The sequence below is a fragment of the Eucyclogobius newberryi genome, unplaced genomic scaffold (genome assembly GCF_026437365.1).
Source record: "Eucyclogobius newberryi isolate DKJ021-1_F unplaced genomic scaffold, fEucNew1.0.hap1 SCAF_3, whole genome shotgun sequence".
Lineage (NCBI taxonomy): Eukaryota > Metazoa > Chordata > Actinopteri > Gobiiformes > Gobiidae > Eucyclogobius > Eucyclogobius newberryi.
Window position 1 is genome coordinate 15,264,601 of NW_027315945.1, and position 27,794 is coordinate 15,292,394.

At 38.7% G+C, this 27,794-nt stretch overlaps 1 protein-coding gene across 1 annotated transcript in view; it reads left to right on the top strand.

The window, feature by feature from the left end:
• The window catches only part of cadm4 (cell adhesion molecule 4), a 330,325-nt gene that overhangs the window by 215,567 nt on the left and 86,964 nt on the right, over nucleotides 1–27,794 (top strand). The gene's annotated exons all lie outside the window — the stretch shown is intronic.

Here is a 27,794-nt window from a genome sequence, read left to right on the forward strand (position 1 = left end):
AAAAGTAGCAGTTTAAAGTCAGAAAAGTATGGTAATTTGCCGTGAGTTTGTCCCTGGGCAAACTTCAGATCCAGATGAAGAGAAGGTAAAAAGAAACCAAAATAACATCCATGGTCAAAAACACAGAACTGTGCCAAACACTTACCACAATTGGTAACATTTGAGTGGTTTACCATGGCATCTGTTCAAAAGAAATAAGACTCAAACACAAAACATGACTGCTGACTGGTAACATATTATTTCTAATATGGCACTTGTTTTTATGTCGAATCTGTAATTTTTCTGGTTCTGTTGCGGGGTTTATTGCCGATATGTCAAGTATCATGTCTGAGTAAAGTACTACACATATGTGCTCAGTTGTTCTCTCGCTTTGCCATTTGTTTCCTTTCCTGTCATTTAACCATTTCACTTTGATGAAAATTCAAAACAATTATGTTTATTAAGTTCTCAAGCCGCCAGTCAGCGATGCTAATACATCTAGAACCTTTATGTCCAACACAAAAGCTCATCGCCACATGGACTGCCATAGAGTGTAATAAAAAAGTACTTTTGCCATTTAAAATGTTTGTTGTGACAGGTTTTTCGGTTCCCTGGAGTGGTCTTATCTCTGCTAGAGGGGACAAGAACTCCCTAAACAGTCAATAATAACAGTGCCACTGTTGATATTGACTTAAGCACTTCACTGTGTAGTTCTCAAGTATATGACTCAGCCCTGTCACTTCTCAATGGAAACGGTGATCGGGCGCAAATCTTGTTAAGACAAAATAGAGAGCATGAACAAGAGTGTGCACTTTGAAATGATGTGGACTCTCAAAGGGAGTCTAAAGCCACAGCAGAGGATTATCCAGTTGATTTATTGTATATTTTCCCACCGGGACAATCAGATTAAATGTTCTGATCGGGACCGGTGACCAGCCCAAATGTATCCGCTCAGAGCCAGCAGGATTCATTTTGAACCCACCAATAATAAAGTGAAACGAGTGGTAATTATAACCCAACATTGGTGTGGATCCAGACAAATCTATGGTAGGGGAGGGAGGGATTGCAGAGTATATCAGAGAGAAGTGAAAGAGCAGATTTCATTTCCCTCTGAAGAAAGAAGAGAGAGTGTTTGATAGAGACAGTGCATGTTGTTTTGGTTGGTTTGGCTAGTTCAACACAGATCTTTTTGGGAGGAGGGTCCAACACCTGCTCGTCGCAGAATCAGGTGGCGAACATTCCATCAGCAAAGCTACACAGGGCACTTTTAAAGCTCACTTAAACTAAAGACTCTTTAATCCTAATTTCTTTAAGCGTTCATCGCCCATCGAGCTGCTCTCCATAGACTGTACTTCATTTACTCCCATTCCATTTGCTGCCATTCGTATTCCATATTTTCTCTAACATTAAAATGACTGGTGACGGAAAATCCATCTTGGTAAAAAATGAAGTCTTGATTCGGTCTTGTTAGAGTGTTGTTTTGTCATTATCTCATTGTTCCAGCCCTTCCCCAGGTTGAGCGCTTCCATATCTGCCAGTTACATTGTGCTCTGTTTTTCCTGCCAATCTCCTGACAGCTCACAGGAGGAATGCAATTCTCTGGTGGGACATAATCCTCTACAAACTTATTGTATTAACACAGGAAATATTGTCTGGGTGAGCTGCTGTGTTAAAGGTAGACTTAGCAACATGATGACAATAGTTACATGGACGCCTATGGGACATTAGCGTGCTTTATGACTCAAGTGTTGTATGAAAAGACATTTTGACCATGTTGGAATGTTGTGTCATAGCCATGTTTGCTTTGTTTAAGGCCAGACACTACAGCTGAATAGAACAGGATTTGAAACATATTGTGTAGTTTACTAACATAACTGTAAGAAGAATGTGCTTGCGTATAAAAGGAATGTAATGTGTAAAAATAGCTTCCAAATCGGAAAAACGGACAGTGCCAGGTTAAAATGTACTGCTTCCTTTATCTGACATATTGGATACAAAAACAATTACAGAGAGGATTTTGGAAGTCTGATTTTAGTATGATATGAATCTTAAAACTTTAATAAATCAGGCGTGGAATTAGATATTAACAAATGTTTCTGTATGATCCGTCAAAATCTTGTTAAGTAAAAGTTTTTAAAGTTTGGTGTGTGTACATTAAGAGGTGATATTTAAAGGAATAATAGAGGATTTGTTGCTGATTTGAGAACTCAAGCGACTGTTAGTCCCTTTTTTTAAAATGCGCTTGCGCACACACACCACACTCACTCACACCCGCCTGTTCTTTCCGAGAGGCCGCCTACAATCAAACCTCATGCGGAAGCACGCAACAGCCCCGCTGCTACACGTGCCTTTGTTTATTAGCTCGACGGATCAAACTGCATCTCTCGTCGCCGCAGATTTCCGTCTCTTCTGAGCTCAAACACAATCTTTCTGTCGTCATTTTTGTACTGTACAGTGAAGGAACTCGTTAAACACACACCGGCAAATCAAACATGCATGTGCAGCCAGGGAAACGTGCTGCAGGTGTGTAGTAGGACGCAAGGAATGATTGACATGTGGGAGAACTACCCGGCTGGAAATGAGACTTGCCAAAAATCCCCTATTATTCCTTAAAGTGCATTTTGAGAAAACACCCCCCTAGAAATTAATTGACTTTAAGATGATGAATTAAGTGAAAATGATAAAATGAAATGGTAAAACAGAATAAGGTGCAGATAGGGCAATGTTGTTGTTTCCAGGGGAACGCTTATATGTTGTGAGAGCAAATTGACAATATTGCCTTAATTTACTTTCATGTTTTCAGGGTTTACGTCAATGTCCTCCGTGTTTCGAGAGTCAAGCATATTCACCATTTCAACATATCTGAAAATCATCTTTAGAATTAGTTTCATTTAAACTAAACAAAGTTAAACTTTACTCTAGAACGATCTCACCTTCCTCTTGGCTTTGAGCTTTATTTACTCTCACGTTTTGATCTGTTTTCCCAGCTCCCGTCTATTTGTTTTTGACACTAACCGTTTTAGATGTGCCTTATGTAAGTACAGCGCACAGAGACTGAAATACTAGGCTGCCTCCCACATGCTGCGCGACTGAGCAACTGACGAGAATGACTTGGGAGTGCTATGACATCAATAACTGTGTCCAAAGAGCACAAAAACAAAGTGAAAAGCTGTGACAGAGAGAAAAGGCTGGAGGTTGCTGTGGCGACACCCATGCCTTATTGACCCAACCCCTTCATATAAACCAATATATAACCTTCTTACCCCCATTCATCCCACTCCATCCATTTCATCGCACTGGCCCGTCCCCCGGGAGCGACCCACCTGATTGGCTGCTTGTTTCTGGAGGGCAAGGGAGGCTCAGGGTCCAGAGGTGAGCCTGCGTTCTGATAGGCCGTTGCCAGGCAATGGGATGTTGGTATAGGTGTGAAGCAATGGATGATTGCATGTAACTATGAGGCTCTGGGGAGTAAATCCTGTAGGGTTTACTTATGGGGTCAGTGTTGTGGGGCAAAGGTCCGGCTGTATAGGATTTTAAGTGGCTCCAGCACGGGTTTAGACCGGAGAAAATGGATGTTTTTCTCCTGGGGTTAAGTAGGATTAATCCAGAAGAGTTCACAAAGTCTACATGCAAATTGATCATACTTTGTGTGTCTTTTTTTACAGAATCTATTCCATTCATCCAAGTTTACAGCCAGCAAAACTGGGTTCTTTCAAAGATTCATTAAAAACTAGACACAAAAATCTGATTATTCTACAGCAAATGGTTTCTTGTAAATCATCGTAATTCTTAATGACTGGTTTGTACATTGTGTTTCATTGAGGTATAATCAAATAATGCTCCAAATGATTTGTACTCATGCTGTGTGGAATTTTATTGTTTTTGCTATGAAGAAATGTACTTTTTTGTGATACTCAAACATTTCTGCACTACTATTCATTATAAAACCTTGCTAATCTAAGTTGATTGAATGCTATTTGATCAACCCTTCATAGCTGAGCGCATTGCCCCATGCTTTGTCTAATCCTAATTTTCTTCAGGCACATTTTAATCCTTGTTTACTCCTCACGTTTACTGTGTGTGTCAATCTTTTTCCCTCATCTTCTGTATATCCATTACAAACAAGCCCTTCTCTCCGGAGTCTTTTCCTTTTTGGGGATTCGTTGGAATTGGGTAAAAGGGACGTTTCTATGTTTACAGCGCATTGAGGGGCCATTGGGCACATACTCTTTCAAAACACGGCTCATGCAATTAATAAGTTGGATTGAACACAGCTTTTGCACCTGCTTCGATTAAGGAAAGGTGCAGCGTGTGTGTGTGTGTGTGTGTGTGTGTGCGCACGTGTGTGTGTGTGTGCGCACGTGTGTGTGTGTGTGTGTGTGCGTTTTTGTGTGTGTGTGTATGTGCAGACTCCTGCCAGCGGCTCAATGTAATAACTATCATTATCAAACCGCCAGCTAAATCTCTCATTTAAGACTAAAAGGAAATTAAAGTGGGCACTGCAGCAGGGGCTGTAGCAATCATAAAGCTCACAGCGAAAGGCATAGATAATGAATATAGAGAATATGCAAAGCAATGCAATCAAGAAACAGATAAGGTATGGATTCATTCTGCTTGATGTACATGAGTGATACTATTTCTAATCAGAATGTCTTTATTGTCATTGTGCTAACTGCAAAACGATATTTCAAAAGGCGCTTCACAGTGGTACAAGAAAAAAATTAATAAAAGGAAAGAAACATTTTAAGTGCCATGATTGAGCAATGATACATGAACAACAGTATGGAGGTTTTTAGGTGGAGGGTCCAAAATGTTCTTTTTTGTATACAGATGTTATTATTTGGCCTAGAATGTTCCATAAAATAGCATAAAACATTGCAATCTTTGTGGAGACAGAGGGCATATGACTCCACCAAACTAAGTCATGTTGGGGGCAATTGAAATGCCTGGAATTGAATAAATGAAAGATAAGTGTAAACCATAATGTGGACCATTCCAGGCAAAGCAATAACACTTTAAGAGACAAGCAGGTGGAAACTTTCATCGTGCACCTTTTAGAATAGTATTTTTTGTGGTCATTATGGCCTATTGTGTATTGTAAAATGTCCTGCACTTAAAAATTTTATTGTCACGGACCCAAAGGTAGTTAGAAGACAATTTACCCACATTGTGCACTGCAGCATGGAAGAATATTTATCATTAAAACATGCAACTGAATGGCTTTGGCCACCACCACAAGCTATGAAAAAATAATTATGTCGCAGTCTGATCACATGTTCAATTGGGCGATTAACAAAATTTGAATAGAGATTGAAATTAGGTCATTTCGAATCGCCAATGATAAAATGGCCTGGGGATTTTAATCGAGAGGTCTTCAGCCAATCCTTTGTCAGTAAAAGTATCTGGAGTTCAGATGTAGATGAAAACATTTGACTTTTGTGTGTTCAATGGAAATAATTACAAGTCTGTATTGTTCAAGAAATGTATTTTAATTATTAATGAATTAAAGTTCATGAGTCTTCAGCCACTCTGGTCACTCTCTCCCATCATCAATACAAGATCAACAGACGTTTTTTATGGGGTTTTTTTATTTTTAGTACAGGCAGTACATACATATACACTGCATCATTGTTATTGCTACAAATCAAATATGTTAAACATTATTATATTTAATTTTGGATCGGATCTTTAAACCGATGGGCTGATAAGAAACCCGGTAATAGTTCTCTGCGCAGCATCTTATTAGTGCATGTGTTTGTGACTGCTGCAGCCTGATGGTTCTCTGCTGGAGGTGAGTTTCCCTTCATTAAAGTCATCAACAGGTGCAGAGGGGCCGCCGTGATGAAGCAGCACCTGACAACGGCGCTGTTTCAGTCCCACGGCAGTCACAACGGTCGGGCGCTCGTTTCAATGTTTTACACTCCGGCGCTGAATAGTCTGAAGCTGCCACATGCCGGGGCTTACCAGGCAAGAGAGGTAATCAAAGTCCTTTTAACTTGAGAACTTTTGTCTCTTGAGCGAGGAAATGAATATGTTGACTTGAGCCCAGCTTCGTCCAGATGGTTTGGTCTCGTTCTAGTCTTGGTCCAATCGAAATTCAGTTCCAGTTCAAGTTCCAGTTAAGTACCAATTTTGATGTTGTTTGAATGCACTCCAGGGTTTTAGTTTATATTTTTTATTGTTTTGCTGTTTTTGAAGTCCAATGGCAATGTCCAATAGCATACTTTTATGTTAATACAAAAGTATGCTATATATGAATAATATTATGTTACTAATAAATAAACAAGTAAAGCAAATCACAATGCAATCAATGTGTGGTGACCCTGAAACCTGAGAAATATAATTCAATAAAATGCTTCTCTAACTTCCATAAAAAAACAAAACTTTCTTTTTTGTCAATATTATAATATTATTTATATTCCTCACAAAGGAAAAGTAACACGATGAATCCAAACTTTAACTGCTGCTGTCATTTTATTCTCTACATACTGTATATGGTTTTAATAATTAACTAATTAATTGTCATCTTTTAATTAAAATATGCTATATCATATTTTTAGGGCTATGGCCCTCAATTCATTTGAGCAAAATAATTAAGTTTGTAGGTTATATAGTGCGGCTTGATTAATTGCAAAGAGCCGCCTCAGCCGTTTGATGGATCCCAGTGCAGTAACTTGGCACTCTCTCCGTCTTGCACTTGTCCAGGAGTAAACAGAGGTGCGTTCGTGTGCCTGTGTGTGTGTAGGATTTTACGGTGCACTGTATTCCAAGGGGCGTAGTGTGGTCCCGGCCCGTTAAAGTGGTCTGAACAAGTATTTGCTTGTTAAAGCAAAACACTGGCCAGATGCTCCCGGCACAATTAATAGGAGAAAGACATGTGCTTGACTTATAATTTTACCTTTCTAATATGTTGCCTTTCTAAAGACTGGTAGGATGCAATAGTGTTAGACGTAGACAGTATTTGTCCACCCGTTTCATTTGGGCCAAAGCAAGACTGTGATCTAAGACGCTAAAGATATTTGTTTGTGACATTGCACATTTGTCACAGACGTTTGAATGAGAAAGGAACAGAATGACGTATGTTATATTATACTCACCATAAATAAAGGGGCTGTAATACACCAACACATTTTTTATTTATGTTATAATCTTGTATCCTCAACAAAAACATAACTGGAAGTTGTGTTTTGTTTAACACAGAAATCTTGCATAATTAATTTCTTTCAAACTGAAAACTCTGCTCCACCTCGTGTAAAATAAGAAGTGCATTGTGTGTGTGTTTTACCCCATTCAACTTCACTGGAATTATTTTAATATTTTTTGACCTTCTTAACGTTGAAGCTACAGCTATCGTTTTACCCTCATTGAGTCTTCACTTGTCGGGGCACCATAAGCTATAGGAGACTTTCTAATGCTAAAAAAATAAATAAAAAATTAAATTGTATTCATGACATCACAAGGTGGAACTGCTGCATTAAAGAGTGAATGAAAGAAACATGCTTTTGATCAAGTAACAACATGGCTTAAATCGACAACACTTTGCATAACATAGGACCTTTTAAAAAGGCTTGGATTAATTCATTAATGTTGTTTGACTAGTTCACACATATTAACTGAGCTTTTCAAGAGGTATTTCTGACTGGTATATTTTATTTCTTATAATTTGGGGTGGGTGGTAAGAAATTCTACTTACAACAATGTCAAGAAAATAAGTAAACATAAAAAAATCCATACAGCATTAAAAGGAGTCAGAATCGATCGCTCACAATACATGGACACATTACTTATATTCGAATGAGCAGCTTTTTCAGATGTTCGATGTTTTGATCATTTACTAAAACAAAGTTGCCTACCCCAACAGGATCTGGATAAAAAGCTTCATACGAGCGCACAGCTGTCTAATTTTGACACAAAGTGCTACTTGTAGCTAGGGGAGAAAGAAACTTTCTCATTTTTAAAAAATATTGTCTGTTACTCCAACTTTAACAACTAATTTATTTTAATGATATTAATACATATAAATATAATTCATATATAGAATGAATGAATAAATATTGCATGTTAATAAGACATCAGTACTGCAGACGACTGCTAAGATTGATGTCTCGGTTAGCCTGCCTGAATCTTTAAAGTTGAAGAGAAGTTGTTGGATTGCTTTTAAGGTGGAGTGAAAGTTCTAATGGTAGTTTGCCGGCTGAATAATAAGAGTCTGCAGGTGGCTGAAGCCAAAAGAGATGGAAGAGAGTGAAGAGGAGGTGGAGGAGGAGAGTGGTCCACAATGGATACTATTTCAGGGTCACTGCATTTCTTCGCGACTATATTATTCTATGCACAGTCCCAATCCATGTAGGCGAGTGTCAAGAGAATGAGGGACTGGAGAAAACAAGCCTGCGTTTGATGCTTTTCATAGTTTGTCAAGGCAACACAATGTCACCAGTCTTTATTTCCCCTGCGGAGAAATCTAACCAACAACACGCGAAAACAAAGAAAGATCTCAAAGCTTCAGGATCATCAAGTCATAAGTGTCAGGCTCAGACAGAGGAAGACAGAGAACTGCCTTAGGTAAAGCGATAAACTCATTCTCTTGTAATAAATCTGTCTCATTCATTTGTCAGAATTTGCGTCGTTGAAGCTAATTTGGCCTCATCAAGTTTCCAAGTTAATGAATAGTAATTTGTCTTATGTGATTACAGGGAAGTCCAAATGTGATGACAGTGTTAACAGTTCTTTGAGATATAACTTGCAAATGGACTTCTTGGCACGGAAATGATTCATATATGGTGGGAAGACGAGGCAATTATTATACCCATCCTTTTACCTATATATCTACCTCACTGAGCAAGAATACATGCTTTTGAAGCAATTAGTAACATAACCTGTAACCGGGTAAAGACGAGATGGCTGCACAACCTGAAAAGTTGAAATTCTAGATCTAATAAAAGGATGAAACGGGCCATGTCGTAAAGTTAATAATTCTACAATTTTATTAACTCACTTTCACCTCATTTCCAACAGGCTTCTTTCATATGCTTTTGACTCAGAGCTTCATTATTGTATTGTTTAGGATTAAATCGTTCTAAAAAGTGTTTTTGTGTTTCACATTCACAAGAACAGATACCACTGGACAGAATGTGAAAGGTTGCCTTTTTCAAATTAAATCCACAGGACAAATGTCTTGTCAGAAACTGTTTCTGAATTGAGTCATCACCTTTCGGCTCTTGCTCTCCCAAACTGAAGCTCACTTGATCTTAGAGCTCTGCAGTACTGCACTGTGGAATACAAAGATTGAGTCCTCAAAATCTAGTACAGGTATTACTTCTCGGATTCTCACCAAAGAACCTCCTGGGACTTTTCTCTGAACAACATATTACAAATGTTGCTTAATATTATTAATTTAATTTTTGATGGTAGTTGATAGTTACAAATGTACCTAACCTTCAATTTAAAAGTTAACTTTAAACTTCCACGGTTTTTCTATATGCTCACAATATTATTATTCATTCTAGTTCAAACACATTTGAATGAACAAAATGATCAAAACTGAGTAAACTAAAATTATTACTTATTCATAGGCTTCACTTTGGGTTCACATTTAACAATCTCTCTGCATGAAGACAAACAGGTGACGTTACCAGGCCAAGTTATAGATCAGATATATGGCGAGGTAAAAACTTAAACTTCAGTACTTAAAAAGTATGCTTGTTTTTCGAGGTATTTTGTTTGGAAATCAAAATGTCTACGTTTAATACCTTAATAAGGAGGTAGTGTACAGTAGGGCCACTGTCAAAGTCACCTCGTCTTGTCAAATAGTGAGCATCCTACTGAGAAAGGGGAGTGTTACCAGTCCCACTAGAGGGAACAGAACAGAGTTTAAGAGGGATACTTGAAAGAGGAAGTCTGCCGAGAGGTAAGCTTTGTCAGATCATCATTAGAAATACCCTATAGCTACTTACTTTGGTCTAATGTCCCTTTATAACTATAATCTCCCAACAGAATTCACATTGCAACTTGCTCATTTTAGTCAAACTTGCACTCGTGATTCACACATGATTCCTGCTTTGTTTGGGTGTTCAGGTGATCTCATTAATTTGGAGCTCTTGTAATGGTAAATTTGTGAGTGCACACTAATTGAATAAGCTGCTCACTGAACGCACATTAAAAAGCAATTATTACAGTTTTTCTAGCAAATGTGGCCAAAGGGTTTTCCAAGGGTGTTTAGAAGTTCTAGCTGTGTTTGCAAGTCGATTTTATGCACAATGTAGTGTGACAGTGTTTCGGGGGTGTAGCTGTCCCCTGCAAGCAGCATCATAAGTCAGAAGATGTGAAAATGACTAATGGGGTTGTTCTTGCTTTTATACGCTCACCAATTTTGAGTCCATAAATCAGGGGGAATTTTGTTAGAGGAAAGCCCTTGGTGGTTGTGTGTAGTTTGCGTGAAGCTGAGACAACAGTGGACACTATTATTTCAGACACTAGCCATCTATGTATATGTTGTAAGGTTCCAGATATGGGCAGAATTGGTCAAATCTTTAATATATATTAAAGTTGACGTTTTCACCTGCGCAATGCCTGTTAAGCTAAATAGGCAAAGTGTCTTGCCCAGAACACAACAGCAGTAATGGCAGAAACAGGGATCAGAGCACACATTTTTCCATTGCATGCGGAAATATTGTTCTTTCCATTTCTTTAATGGGTCAAGATGTTTTTTTTAAACTACAGTGGTTCCAGCTTGCAAAAATAGAACAAGACAGATGTACAATTTGGGGCCTGCATATTCTGCATATAGTGCAGTTTGAAAATGGATCTTTTCTAACACATCCGTGTTAGACAGAGTTAAAATAACTCATCATACATGAGTGTACAAGTTAAAATGCAAATGCCTGCGAGCAAACCCATCAGCCATTTGATTCAGTGTCATATCACACAATGTCAAAATAAAATGCCTTGCAGGATTAAGTATAGCTTGCATTGTGCTTTGTTCTCAGATTCCAAAGTGAAAAGATTTGTCTTGATTCGACATAATGACAAAAAGTGCCTCCACAGAACTTGAAACAGAAAATGGCAAAAGTTTGGGCAGTTGTCAGGACAAAGGGGATAAAAACCATGTAATGAACGAAAAGAGAGAGGATTGGAAGAAGTTGGGGAAGCGCTAGAAGCCGCAAGAGTGATATGGAGACGCAGTGGAGCAAATCAAAGTCAAATTAAGCGCATTTACATATTTAGATGAGCGCTCCTAGTCAGCCTGTCTAATTGTTTCATCTCCATTTTTCATTTGCTCAAGCACCAGTCTATGTATTTGTGAGCGCATTATGTTCCCGGTCACCATTACTGATCACACTTTGCCTTTGCACACTAATTCTTCTAAACCTCCTGGCAAGTTTGCCATATCAGGGTCAAGTTCCATTTTTGTTCTCCCAAGTTCTCGCTCTCTTGACATCTCCGGCCATGTTTTATGCATGCTTCCTTGCATGTGTCCAAAAAATGTATGTGCAAACGATTTCATTTGAATGGCCTTTTTAGTCCTATGTTTAATGCAGTTTCCTGGCCTAGCACGGCACACAGTGAAGAGGCGTCACTTAAGAGTACACCCACTATTAAACTTGTCAAATTAGCATGAACCCTGTCAGCAAAAGGCAAGCCACATTAACCTTATATGACTGATTTTGTCTTATTTCTTTTATGCGTTTATAAATCTGTCGTTCTCGCTCTCCTCTGTCCTTCTCTGCCTCACTCCTGCTTATCACCTGCCTGCCTCTCCTTTGGCTCTACGTTGTTGCTATGTACTGCTGTAAATGTCCCCTTCCTACCATTGACACCCACAGATGCAATGACCGCTGTACAATGTAGTGGTAGCATGTCCTTATTTCATACTGTGTCCCACAGTGTCCAATGCCAAAGCACAGTTAGTCCAAAATACATAAGTTGCACAAAAGGGCTCAGCAGTGAAGGGGCCACTGTGGAGAAAAGTGCTGAGTGTGCACAAATTACTCATAGATCACTTGTTGTCTTTCAAACAACGTGTAAGTAAAATACTGATGTATTTTACTTACACGTTAGTGTATGCTAACTATGCATTAGCTTAATCTAAATTGTTTTCTGGGCTTGTTTGAATGCATATTCTTTGAAGGACCACTGTTGAAGTCCATTATGCACAAAGTCATTGTCAAGTATACTTTATGGTTGGTGTCGAGTATACATTAAAGGGGAATTGTTGTGTTGGATGTAATTTTTCTCTATCTGAAGCTTAAGTATAATTGATTATGTATGAGATGAACTGCTATTGATGGAAATGTTCTCAAATTTTTTCAGAATTCAACTTTTGCCCTGACATCTCGTCAGGGCAAAAGAAATATATGGCTGTAATTTTGACGTAAATGTTTGCAGTTAAATAATTGCCACATTGGAGAAGCAACAAAGTTCACCCACATCTATTTGCAGACTAGAGCTGGGTTTTGATTCAAATTTCAAGAATCGATTCGATTCCGATTTTTACGTTTCAAAATCGATTTTTTCCGATTTCTCAGATTCCATCCGATTCGATCTGATTTCGATCTGATTTGCGATTCGATCCGATTTCGATTCGATCCGGGGGTTAATGTTATTAAAAATGAAAAATGTATTTGAACCGTTTCCTTCACTTCATGTCTGTGTAGAGAAGCAACATATTAAAACTAGTATTATATCAACATTAAACAGCAAATCTTACAAGTATTGGTAGTTACTGATGGAAGACTGATGAAAAGGGTCAATCTACCTTCAAGAAAGATAATCCAGGAGTCCTGAATTATCTTTCTTGAAGGTAGATTGAAGTTCACTGAGGGAAATGTAGAAAATAATTTTAATTAAAAAAATGAATAAAAAAAAATCGATCTTTGGACGTACGAATCGATAATCGGTCATTAATATGCGAATCGATTAAAAATCGGAAAATCAATTTTTTTCAACCCAGCTCTATTGCACACAGCTCAAGTATCCAGAGCAGATTTTCATAAAATGTTGTTGTCCCACTGTACAAAATTAGGCTGTTTGAATTCCCACGTGAACTTGTAAAATCTAAATAGCTCTGTGCAAAATGAGTGTGTTTATTTACAGTTGCACTTGAACTTTTATTTTATTCTATTAATCATTTATCTCTTTGTGTGTTGTCTTTTGTGCATCCCTGACACTCAAACAGACCATTAAGAAATTCCAAGTGTTGTTTCCCAATGCTCTCATACACTAATTATGTTTTACAAACATTTCAACCTCTGTCTTTGTTGCTGTCAGAGCCTAACCATACGGCATATTTCAACATTACAATAGAGTTCCTTATTGTGTTGGTTTATAGAAGCCATCATACATCAGATATTATTACAGTACTATGGCTGCTTTTTTGTAGCACCTACTATGTATTACAGTGCACTTTTTTCCTGTGTATATGCGACTATGCCTTACAAACTTGTGTGTCCTGCGGGTGTAAAAGGTTGTTATGTGCTTTAAGTGTTAATTGGCTCCGGAAGCTTCGTTAATATTCTCCTTGCGTGCCCGGTCATGAGGAACAGAGCTGGCAAACTGATGAGTGTGTGATTTTCCTCCAGAGAGAGTGAAGGAAGGGGGGGGAAAAGTATGAGAAGAAAGTGTAACAACGGCGACTTAACAGCAATGTAAGGTCAGGAGCATGCAAGGGATTGAAAAAACAAAACGGAGGGCGAACGAGGAGACAGTACACCAGTGGGAGGAGCTTGGACAGGGATGAACATGAAAAAAAAAATATGGGAGGGGTGGAGAGCGATAAAAAGACATAAAGGATTCCATTGAGGCGCGGGGTGAAAGGAAAGATTATATCAAGCTAGGCAGAAATGATCCTTTTGTTGGCCCGTTTGGTGAGTTGGCAGAATGGGGGCAAGGGTTGCGAGGGTGTCCCATGGTGAGGTGGCACAACTGTGTTAACTATGATGCAAATTGATGGTAGTGCATATGTTTAACCTATATGACTATGGAAAGCACCTACAGAAGTTTTCACTCCACTAAGATAAACTGAGCACGAGTTGTCCAATACATTAGGCAGGGCATCTGGTCTAAAAACATTTGCCACAAATTGTGCACATTACATTTTAGGCACTTTAATGTATTCATAAAGCAAGAGTGTAAAACTTTGTCATAGCGCGGAAGACAATCAATCAAGTCCCTACAGCTGCAGTTTTCATTTTTACCCTGGAAAGTTCATCTGTTTTTCTTTGTGCCCAAGGGAAGAAGACGTCCTCAATTCATTACTTCCAATCTGCTCCATGGTATTGTTACATGCAGTTGAAAAGGTTTATTTTACTATTTAATAAGTAATAAGTAATCCAGCGACCACTTTTTCATTCAATCCTGTCATATTTGTAAAAACATTTCAATACTTTCCAGTTGTTCTCTGTAATCATGTCTGAAGCAGTGGGTGACAATGCACCTCTCAGGGACCTGCATATCCACAATAGTTGTTCACGTACAGTGCATCTGGAAAGTATTCACTTCGTCCCACATTTTGTTAGGTCACAGATTTATTCAAAAATTGATTAAATAAACAAACCATACCCCACAATGACGATGCAAAGGATGTTTGTGTTAAAAACGAAAGAAAAAAGAAGCCCATGTACCTCTCAAGCTCATCAGTTTGGATGGTGAGCGTCGGTTCACAGCCATTTCAGACCTCTAAAAAAGACAAATAAAATTGAGGTATTTCTTCTCTAAATCTGCCCCCTCCTCATTCCTAATGGCAAACTATCGATGTGGCAATTGGGCTCAATGTAACAATACCCTATAAACAAGCTTTTTTCCAACACCCTCACAGTGGCAAGAAAATAGCCATAAACATTACGACTTGTGCATCCACTCTGGTCTGTTTATTGCGCTGCCCGTGTGGATTGGCATATGTGAAAACTGCAAGAAAACTAAAACAGAGAATAAGTGAGCACAAAAGCACAATTTGCAGAAATGAGAGTAACTGGTGGCTGCACATTTGAACAATGCCCACCATAATGTGGAGGAAGTGACCACGCCAAGCTTCTAAAACAAAGAGAAGCGTATTGGATTGCAACACTTCAAATCCTGGCACCCTATTTTAATGATGAACCGATTTTAAATGTATTTTTGTAATGTGTGGCTTTGTGTCTCAGTGTATATATAATGCAATGTAAATGTTGGCAGGTCACTGTGTTATACTGTCATCTATGCACATTCCCCATATGTGTGCTTCAATTTGTATGTACACGGTTTTTGTATGTATACCTTCTTTAATTATTTGAATGCCTGGAGAGGACACTCATTGCCTTTATGGTGGCATTCTGTTGCACAATCGGCCGCACACTATTTAATATGCCTTCTCATCCACATACAGTATAACTATTTGGCTGACGAAGGCCACAGGCTGAAATGTTGCAATGTAAATAAAATCACTGGTGCTGCAAGGAAGACCGTGTGCAAGAGATTTCTTCTTTTTTTACCACAAGTGACTCCAATCAAGGTATAGAAGCATCTCAAGGATGATTGGTGGAAAAAACTGTGTACCTGAGCTCAATTTAGAGTGCCATTGCAAAGTTGTGAATACTAATGTGCATGTGCTTTTTTGTTTATTATTTTAGTTTAAACAAATTTGCTAATAATTCTAACAACCTTTTTTCAATTTGTCATTATGAGGCATTATAATGGCATTTTGAGGCAAATAATGTATTTTATCTATTTTGGCTGAGTAACATAACAAAATGTGAAAAAGTGAATACTTTCCGGATGCACAGTATGTACATGTATTAGATTATTCTCGACCTCCATATTTCAGACACGCACGTCAATATAAAAACAAAAGGCTAGTACATGGGGTTCATACTATACTTATCCTGCAGCATGTATAGCACCACTTTGATTCCAGCAGTTTGTCTTTGAACAGCCTGACCCGATCTCCACTTCACCGTCACCTCCAGATGCTAACAGTGACTTCCCATTGCGCTAACATAAACGACACATCTTAAGCTGCCTCCCTCGGTGCCTCATATCCACATCAATTACATGTCACCGTCTTCTACCTTCGCTGAGCTAAGAAGGCGATGGCATACCAACTCCCGTCTGCACACCAGGAACAAAGGAAGACTTCCAAACATGCACAGGGGGTGTATGTGTGGATTGACATATGCACCGCGATGTAGACTGCAGCGCCGGAGACTCTAGTCCCTCCTGCCACTGGGATGTATCATGGCACTGGGATAATGAGTGTTCCTCCCAGCAGGTAGCAATGTAGCATGTGGCTCGGAAACACTCGTTAGGAAAGCTCCAACCCAAGGCTATGAAGTTGGCAGGTATTGCTGTTTGCATTTATCTCAATATGAATAAAGGATACCAGAGCTTAGAGTCCAGTGGCGGCCCCAAGGGGGGTGAGGCAGACTCGCATGGTTGTGCATAAAATATGTTCCTAACGCCTGAACATACTTGGGATATGTGTCTTTCGATTAATATATGTGTGGGAACAGCGTGCTCTGTTTGTTTATGTCATGGCGATGTTTGGAAAGGATTCGCACCACGATGTCTAATGCCCTTCAGTGCTTAATTCTGTATTTGTTTTATGTCAGTGGATATAGAAACCAGCAGATGCCTGGGATGGAATTTGGTTTGTATATTACAAGTACTATTAAATCTGCTGGTGTGACTGTGTAAACAAGGCTTATGCGTTTGATCGATGACAGTTTTTTTAACTGGGAATTCACCTGATTTTCAAAACCACAAAAAATGCTATATTTAAATCTATACAACTAGTTCCTAGCTCTCTCAAACATATTAACAAACACATTAATTTACTGCTATTTACATGCATGCATTTTAGGTGTGTGCAAAGTTTTAGAACAGCTTTTTTCAAAATGCAAAGTGAAGCAGAGGGTGACAACCAATGGCAAGGCAAGGCAAGTTTATTTGTAGAGCACATTTCATACACAAGGCAATTCAAAGTGCTTCACACAGCAGGAAAAAATCATTAAAATCACAAAGAAATTACAGAAACAGAAATACAATAAATAACTAAATAATAATAATAATAATTAAAAAAAAAACACCTACCCACAGAGGGCAATGTGTTTTCGGAGTCCTACTCCCTTTTAAATCAGTCCAACTGATTGTATGTACTTTTACACGTCCAACGTGTTTCGGAGTGCTCCTAACAACGGGTGTGGTTATTACTTCTGCATTTGCGATCAGTAAAATACTTGATCATTAGATGTAGACTGTGTAGAGGCTGCTCTAGGTCAGACGACAATAGGCCCTAACAACCCAAGCTGCAGGATGAACCTGGCAGACTAGTAAACAACGTTAGTGTCAGCTTCAGTTATAACTCCTCCTCTGTGGGCAGGACTAATTTGAGCTCAGGAGAGAACACATTCTTATAAAAAACAATATATGAAAATAATGTGGGAACTAACTAAGGACCACCCAACTAATGTAGTTAGTGTAATATGTTAATAATGCTCTGCAGCTCCAACAAGTCAACATTTCCCGGGCGGCTTGAAAGCGCCTTTTTAGTCTGTGTAGAACAGATTTTCGCTCGAGGTCAGCAGCGTCATGTTAATAAACAATTCATGGCGGCAACTTCCAGAATAAGATTAATAAAGGTGAGTGGTTTGAGCCCCACTTCTGCCTGTGCATATTACCATGGCTTTGGGTAAGTCCCCCACTACACAAGGTTAGAATGTGTATTTGGTGGCTTTAGGTGAAGAATGTGAGCCACTCTTTGATCAGACTGCCCCAAGCTAGGTGTGGCTTCAGGAATGAGTTTGTGATTGAATAGTTCACCAACTTGTTAGGCTACTTTGAGTATTTGTTATCATCACTATCATTAAGAAACAGTATTGCCTTATGGAAAATATTGAGACAAACCCATAATATAGCTCTTTGCACAACACCACTTCAAATCACTTGAGAAAAACACTACCTACACTCCACACCGCTATGATTACCGGCCCACAAGCCCCACTGTCCTCTCCTTGAAGCCTGATGGTATGTCAAACCTGTCGTATCGTTGTGTCGCACTTTGTCATCAAGGCCCTGTGGAGTTTTCTGCTCAAACTCTGGCCACTATCCATTACTCTGCCCAGTGGGGAACTGAGATGTATGAGTGGACTCGCAGGTCATTCCCTCGCATCTATACTCCTGTCACTTCTGCACTATTCCAACTTTTCTCAATTTGTTTTCCCATTCTAAATCGCTGACTAAGTTTCCATCGCGCTGTAATTCCCAGTCACTTCGATTTTTTACAGTTCCGAGACATTCCCATTCCTCTTACAGACAGATGCAGGTGCAGATAAAAGCTAGCAATACATAAAAAAAAGCAGATTTTGTGTCGCGCCACCAAAACATGCAAACTTGTTTAAAAAAGAAAATAGCGTGGTAATTTTGCTTTGTGCTGTAGAAATGTAATTGAATATTCTCACTTGCTTGGCGTTTTCCATTTCACAAAGTTCCTCATTTGTACAGAAGTATGGCAAGCAGGTGTGGATAATGATGTCGATGGCAGAACAGTGCACAGTTAGCGTATTCACTAAAATAGTAGTGTTGTTTTAAGGAAAGCTTCCAAGGTAATTTGCTGAGTGTGTGTGGAGGTTGGAGCCTCTGTTATTCACCAATGCAACACAACTACTGCAGTGTGAAATAGATAATAGTTAGTTTTATAATGCTATAAAGAACATAGTGGTTTAGACCTCCATATTCTATTCCAGTAAACTGAATAGCTGTAACACATAGTACATAATTAAAAGGGTTTTGTGTTTGGCTGCCAGATAATTAGATATACCACTAGCCCTTAAAAAAGTTATGTTTTCTTCCCCACAGTACAGCGCCCTTTGAAAAGGGGTTTCAGTTTAGAAACAATGCTGTTAAAGATATATATTTTTTCTTTCTTATTAAATCTATTATCTACAGTAAACTGAACAGCATTTTAAGGTCCACATCTTCCAGGCTACTTCCAAGCATGAAATATATTAAACACAATATTGGCACGTATCTTTGGAACATATTGACATGTTTATTTGTGCAAAACAATGGAAGCCTTTCAAAATATTTTGCAACATATTCATTTGTTGTTGATCACAGATTTCATTAAGTTTGTGACCTGGAATGCTTGTCGGCAGGTCAGGCATTTCACATGGTTATTTTTGTTTTGTGTCTGAGTGCACTTGCATTTCGATTGACAATGCTAAATAAAGCAGGGCAGCAAAACAGACACTTGCAATTGAAATCATTTGCAGGAATATAACTTGAAAGAGGATATAACAATGTCACTTCAACACTATTTACCAAACTCGATTGAACAGCATCCTCCTTGGTCCTTCATTCTGTCACCATAAAGTGTTTTGTTCTAAGAAGCACACGTCACTCTCTGCCAGCCTTTGAAAGAATAGTCTAAAATTGTCCCCTCTTTAGCGCGCAGTTGATGCATGCTAACCGCATAATGGGATGAGATTAATAGAAGGATGGCAGCGATGTTTATGTCGTCGCTGTAAAAAATGAGTGAGAAGTGCCAAGTGTGAAGTCTGCCAGACACTAATCTCCCGCCTTACAGTAGATCTATAGATAGGGCAGGAGGTTGCATACACTTCCTAAGCTTACATTAACAGTCAAACTTGCTTAAAAACGCTACGATAATCCATTAAGCTATTATCCTGGTGTAAAGCCTAGTGTTAGCTATTCATTTCAATAATGTTTGTGTGCTGGTATTGTAGAAATGTCAACAAACATTGCATGTTAAGTACAACCTGGAGAAATATTTCACTTTTTGAGCATTACCAGATCTTAACCAGGTCTAAAACATGGATAAACTAGGTCTAAGATAGTAATAATTTGGACTAACAGAGGACTAAAACCCAAAACAGTAATGATTTTGAATTATTTAAAGATGAGACCCTCTTAAGAACCCTGCTCAAGTCAAAGTCTGCTGTGTTTATGGACATACATTTCCCATTCATTTTTGTCAAAGACTTTTAGAAAAAAATCTAATATCAAAAATGTAAAAGCATGACAGACGCTATAGTAGCTTGTAACTAATGTCCCTAACACAGTGGTTTTCAGTCCAAAAACGTGTGAAACTTAAATATCAACAACAACTTAGCGGTTTCAGTAACAGATTTTAAATTAAATTATGTTTCTTCTGCTCATTACTTACCACATGTCTCATTATCCCTGAGCAAGTTTTAATAATTTAATACAAATTTCTTTGAAAGGCAATGGAAACAATACATGGGAAATTTTACATGTTTATTAGATATTTCAAAACGTGGTTATATCCTTTTAACAACACTTTGTATTATGGCTTGTCTTCTGTGCTGGCTGTATTGAGCGTCTATCAACAGGGAAGCCAACAACAAGGGAGAAAGTCTAAACTTGCAAGTTCCCAACTGGTGTCACTCCAAATGTACCCAAACGATTGTTCCACATCGATCCGGCAGGCCAGAAGGTAGTTAGGTAAGCAGGAAGTAGTCTGCTCCGTGCCTCCAGGAAGTGCACTCACAGATAGTGTCCATAGATCTAAGAACTGTGACTTTTCTAATTAGAGAGTTGGGAGTAAAACTGTCTGGATTAGCAGGCACATGGCTCAGGGCTAGCTATTAACACCAGAGAGCACCAGACAAACACGTAACTTATGAAAGAGAAAGAGTATTGACATTTAAAGATGAGTGGATACGGTTTGCCATGGGTATGATTATATGAGTTATTTATAACTTGGGGTATTGTTTAGACCTGGGAAATGAAATATCCTTAATTGTGGAACTGCATATTATTTATCTATGTATATTTTTATCTATCATAGCCACGTTTCGACTGGCCCTTGTCCCCCAGACTGGTTCTTTTTGCTGTGTCTTGGGGCACTACTGTTGATGGCACTCTTCCTTTCCATGCTCATGTCCAGGCTTGCAAAGGTCTGCTATACTGTATGTGAGCAGCTGATGTCACCCAAACATAGCTAATGTTTTCTTCATAAATAAAATGTAATTTGTACGTAAATGATACTTTTTCATCATTTGGCTGATCTCAGCGATTCACAAAAAGACATTTAGCAAGTTTGCTTTTTGACGTTTCGTTTCCACCATCACATTGATGACAGCGCAGGGGGTGGAATTCTAAACAACAGGTGTGATCATTCCAAAATACGAGGTGGAGTAAAGCAACCAGAGGGCGTGGTCTGGTGCGTTCTGTGAATGGCCAGAATTGTAACATACTAAAACAACCTTCATGGACATGAATAACACAAATTCTAGGTGTTAGAATAATGAATAAGATCACATTTTATGTGGTTATTTTTTCCCCACTCATGTAAACAGCACCATTACATACTCAGCTCTTAAAACTCTTGCTGGACACCTCCACCTTCTGTGTTGGGCACCTGGTACTGCCCCTGTCTGGGCCAGACTGAACTGTACAGACTGGTATGGTTCACTTTTGGCAGTTTAGACTAATGATGCGTTGGTCGTGTTTTGACCCTCGGGTTGGGTTTAGGGTGGATTATCTCTGCTCTGTACGAGTGGATTTACCTGTCTGCCTTCCTTCCTCCACATCTGGCTCTGCTCCTTTGATTGCACTTCCTAGATCCTATATGTTGTCCCCAGTAGTCTAAATTAGACCAGCAACCCTCTTACACCGTCCCGATCTGCTCCAAAGTGAGCTGATGGAAACGTGCCTTATCCATCCATCTATACAATGATGATACTAGTGTTCTTGCTCATTGGTAATCATTGGTAGTATTATGATATAGTTTACATTTGTACACAAATGTATGAATTAAAACAAAATATTTCAACTTGAATAACAAGACACAACTGTCTTGATCTACCAGTTTTAAACTTTTGTAATAGGTTACCGAGCTTATTAGACTTCCTAAAAAGAGATTGTGTATTTACAGGCCTTTTCATCTGCATAAAATGTATCACATTTTTAAAATATACACATGATGAGCCATCTAAATTCATGTCTCTCTGTATGTACGAGTGTGTGAACGGAACCATGCTAATGCTTGGACCTTCACTTCTGTTTAAACACCCGTAGGGACATGTTCATTTGATTTATCTTTACCTTTCAGTAATGCATGCCCTCTATCACACTTTGCACTGCTAATAAACCCTACAGATCCACACATGCACATGCTCCCTCAGTCCGACCGTACAACACGCGCAACCTCCGGGGAGACTTAAGAAATAAATTCAACACTTCCGCTAACCCAAGAAGCGCCTTAAGGACAAAGAGAAATTTAATCTTGGATAAGCCCCCTGATACAATCTCTGCATTAGCCGTGTGCTGCTGGTTCACCGCTGTGCCATCAACTCTTTACCCGCCACACTTTGGCCAAATTCTCTCAATTTCTCCACCTTTTGCTCCTTATGCTCCTCTTCTACCGAACTCAGACAGCTCTACTCATTTGTTGCTCATGTTTTCTCCCAGTGGGTACGTTTAAATTTCCCGGAAAAATCCGGTAACTAAAATAATCAGATAACTCAATAATTACATTTAATTTTTGTGTATTTATATAATTATAGGTACGTAACAGTAACTGATGATTTTACAATAACTTTCTAAATATTTTATATTGTCTCATTCATTTTTGTCTTTGCCATGTTAATTAACAGGTAGGAAAAAAATACTCACATTAGATATAACTGTTTACGTGACATTTCAATGATCTGATAACTCCAGAAATCAGATAATGATCAGATAACCACATATAGCCACTGATTAACTAACCCCTTCTTTCTTTTCTAGTTCTAGTATTTTCTAGTTAACTAATCCTTTCTTTTATCCCTACAAATATGTTCACAAAAGACCTTAAAATACCGGATTTATGTTGTTCTTCAGTTCATTGTGTGTAGATCTAGGCTGGCTAACTTGAATCTAATAAACATCAGGATCTTGAATGTTTTGAAGGAAATCCGCCAGTTTGATATCAAAACCTCCATACAGTTGCATTAGTCAATAATTAAAAAAAAAAAGAGTAAAATCTGAGTAGGGGGACAACCGAAATCTATAATAATTGTGTATAATAATAGTGAATACTTTTGAGATAACATCTTTACATCTCTAATTAACTAATTAACTATCAGTAAGGGGCGAAAGAGTACTAAAAATGTGTACTGAAGTAAAAGTACTTTTACATGGTTAAAATGTACAAGTAGCAGCCATAGTTGTACAATAGTAAAGTGTAAAGTGTGCATGAAATATACTACTCATAATACAAGTTTGTTACTTTTTTACATAGTTTTAGCAGCATTTAAGGAACTGGATCAATTAAACTTTTTTTTTTTTTTTTTTTTTTAACTACAGTCCAGATATTCTCTGGCCAATCAGAGAAGGCGGTGTAGAGCTGTTATATGAGTTTGAAGATACAATGGTGAGACAATTGGGACCACTGGGACTTGAGTGCTGTATCAGTAAATTATATGATTTTAAATTATAGCAAAGTAAATGTACATGGCTCAAATTATACTAGAAGTAGATAATAATAATAATCTAAAAATAAATTTGCCCACTCAATTACCGAAGCGTGATTATTTGTAATTATGTTCCACTCTATCATGCTGTTATAGGTAACGAGACAATCCAGAGCATTTTGTTTTCCCACAGAAGCAGACAGTGTTCCCTTCAGGAATACAAGGTTCAAATAATACATTCACCACGGCATTTGAAGGGTGTCTAGCCTTATTTAAGTTTGTTACATACATTTTCAATATTTCCCACATCATCTGGGGACCCCTGAAATGACTTTGCAACCCCCATGGGAGTCCTAACCCCCAGGTTCAGTACCATTGGCTTAGACGACTACCATACCACTATATTCTCTCTAAGTCCACTCTCCTGCCAACTTTTTCCTGGTTCAGTCATATATTTAAAAAAGTATCCAACTTTCATTCTCACTTTCATCCCTCCGCCTGTCCCGCCCGTCTTGGACCTTGCATATATCTATTTCTCCAACCCCCCCATGTCAGACCACTTTAATAGCACTACTATTAAATGCTGGCACGACCTCCCCGGCATACTCAAGCAGGCACGGATCCTTGTAAGGCTGTGGAGTGCTTAATATTTTCAGCACGCAGCCGATTTAAGCCCCTTAAGTGCTTTGGCAACACTTATTCCGTGGTGGCACCAATGAATCCCCATTAAACATTTGATCTGGATGAAACTGAGGGTTGGTGAGAAAAAAAAATGGATGGGGACACAATTTTACCAGCACTTTCACTGGTTGGGCAGGCTGCAACAAAACAAATAGACCCAATAGGGGGCCCACACGGGGATGCTATCTACTCAACCGGCGCACTATGATTTGCAGTGTGTTCGTTGTTTTGTTAGTAATTATGTCCTTTGTTGCTCCATAAATGGCTCTGTGATAACCCCATTTTGTTAAAAGCACTTGATGAATAAGTGTGACTTTATTTGACTTGATAATGGAGGGAAACACGTCCCAAATTAAATGGTGTGTATAAATAACTCTAGAGACACATTAGGATAGATATGGTTTATGTTCATCTGATTAAAAGGTGGAATTATAAAAGCAAAAGTGTTCAGCCGACTGCGTTTACAGGACAATGAAAGTCAAGACGCACTGGGGAGTGGAGTCGGCGTTGCCAGTTTTAAAGCCAATATCTTTAATGATAGGACATGGGACATGTGCCAATGAGCCGGAACAATAGATTCACAACGAACATGGCAATTTAATACAAAACAGCTTGAGCAGTCGACCATAATTGTGTTTGAATGATTTTATTGAATAAATGGTAGTTAAAGCAATTGTTGGAGAAATGCCATTTCATGCTTTACATGTAGATGTATTTTTGTGAAATTTACAGTGTATTGAAATTAATTTTGCTTAAATTGTGACAATTATAATTGTTTAGTTCTTGCAGTTATATTGTCATTTGAACAATGACAATTTTTTTACTAACCAAATAGTCTGAACTACTACTACGACACCTACTTTATGTTGTAGTACTACAGCGAATGCTTCTCAAGGAAGGACAAATATTTGAAAAATCTGTATATTTAGTGTTCAATACATCAATACAAATACAGAAATCAAATAAATAAAACAATTGAATAAATAAATATATGACATGGGGCTGACACTGAGGATCTGTAAATGACAACGTTCAGCTCTCCACTGTTGTGCTGTTACTGAGCCTTGCATCAGAAATGCATCAGAGATGATCAGATAGTTCTTGTAGACACCACATCACTGATGCACCCTTAACCCAATTCAACAATGTAATCAAGCACATTGGATAGAGGCCAAATGCCTTGTATAAGCAAAGCGTGCATAATGGGAGTGAAGTAGAGGAGCTTTTATAGCACTAGCGACAAAGGCCTTATTGTATAAAACATTCTTTATGTGTGTATTCAGTGAAATATGGCAGATGAGAATGAAATGTGGGATGAGGGAAAAGGGAGGACATGCAGTAAATAGTCCGAGTCAGGAATCGAACTCATGACACTGCGGCCGGCTGCACTTAAAGCCGGGCACAGATGTGCTGCACCTTAACCGCTTAAACACCGGGCAGCACCTTGATTGTTGTTTTTATATTTACCACACACTACATGTTACAAAAAGACAAAAACAGTTTTTTATCTAGTTTTAGAATACCACCACTAACATATATCATTAATAAGGCTTGCACAATTGAAACCTTACAACAAGAGCTAATGTAATGAGACAGGACACATTAATCAGCCTTCCCAAAACTCTCTGTCTATCGTTCAGAAGATAAAATGATGTACTACCATATTATTCAGAAAGGCTTAAGGGAAATAAAGTCTGTGCACATCAATTTCAAACTTTATTTGGTTAATTATTCAGCCAAATGAAATGGAGAAATAACACAAATTAACAAATATGGTTCTGAAAAAGTGAAAACAAGCACATACGTAAGCTGGACTTGGAGGGTATTGAATATATTAAAGACATAACTGCACAAACAACCCTTTTTTAAGCTCACTATCAATTCCCACAACAGAAAACATTACATTTTTTAAGTAAAAATAGATAATGAAAAAGGGCAGCACCACCACATGGCACCACTTGGTTTGGCTTATTTTAAAATATATGATTCTATATTAATTACCAGTGTATCCTAACTCATCATGTTTTTAAAATGTATATTACAAGATTGCTTTTTAAATGTAGTCAATGTATAGGCACATTCACTTTCAATATTAACAACTAATATTGCTTTGCAGATATCGATAGTTCCAGTTTAGTTGAATAGTAAATGTAACGTCACATTTATAGCCATGGCCTTTTGCATATACACACATTTACATTACAACATAAGTGGATTAACATCGGCGTTCATGCAAAATTTTCTTTTATGCTACCAGAGACATGATGAGATGGGCCAGTGACCAGACATTGCTTTATTATCCCTTGGACGCAAACGGCGGACTAGCTATTGGCAGTCATTTTATTTCATCCGTTAAAAGGTGCACTTTATTGCTGGTGGTTTACATCATGCTAATTCTTAATAGCCTCAGTTATTACATGTCCATTCCTGATTCTGCCACATCTCTGCGTTTTCAACAGCGGACACAAACATACAGCACATCCAGTCCTTGTCAGCAGGCAGCGGCGCACTTCCCTGGAGCCATAAAACCGTCCATTTAACATAAAGAGGCGTTCTCTGTGTCCCTGCGTGGATAAATTAATGGGTAATAGATAGTGAAAGAGCCAAATGTACACTCGCCTTGGAGACTGACACTGCACAGTTAAACACATTCAAATATGCCACACACATCGCCACTGTTTGGTGACCTGAAAGACCACATTGTTGCACGGCCCTATCCACGCAGGGCAACTCATAGTTCCACAAAATGGCTTGCAAGAAATCCAAGAGAGAGAGAGGGAGAGCGAGAAAGAGGTTATAAAGCAAGTGTAAAGACTTTGGAATGATAGAGGGCCAAGCTTTTGGAGGCATCTGAAACGTTGTGGATAAACTCCCAATTTACGACAATTTGCGAGGATCAATTCGAACTTGATTTTGGACTGTTTGGACTGTTGTGTTTTGGCCTGCGTTGGTTCCAGACAGTTATTTTCTCAAGCGTCTGCAAGTTGACCGGTAAAAGTCGTGTAGATTGGTGATGGTCTTCTTTTGGCTTTGTGTCAGGGTGGTTTGAGCATGAGGGGAAAGAATGAAGCTGAGGCAGTCGCATGGATGACATCTCTGGCTTTGTACTGCCAGTGTGCCGTCATGTGTGCTGCTCATCGTCTTGGCACTACACAAAGTCGTGCATATTAAAGAGGTGCAGAGGAGCGAGAGGTGATACGAATTTCGACGTTACAAAATGCGTGCGTGTTGAGCAGAGAGCTGTGCAAAGCGGAAAGCGTCAGTTGCGTAGATGTCGGGCAATTACTTGTCTTATAGTCTGCGATTATTGCGAGGGCTGATATTAACATTAACATATTAACTGTCCGATAGTTTAGACAGTACAGCTTGCATCAAAGCGCATAATCCTTTTGGACGTATCAAAAGTTTCAAATCTCAAGTTGCAAGTGGCTTTTCAACCCAATCACATTTGCACTTTGTCTCCGTGTAATGCGGCACTTAAGCTTCATGGATTTTGTTTAACCTGCTCTCTTTAGATGAGTGAGAGTTAGATACTGTCTAGTGCTCTCCGCAGACTTGGCCGGCTGGGTTATCGCTCAAAGGAACATTGACTTCTTCCGATGTGCCACGGAGGGACTCTTTTGGCTCATTAAAATACCGCCATTTGGTGATGATCTAGTGGCTGCAGTTCATCCGTCCTTCAGGGTATGACGGTGCTGGGGCTTTGAAAAGTTATTGCACTGAAGA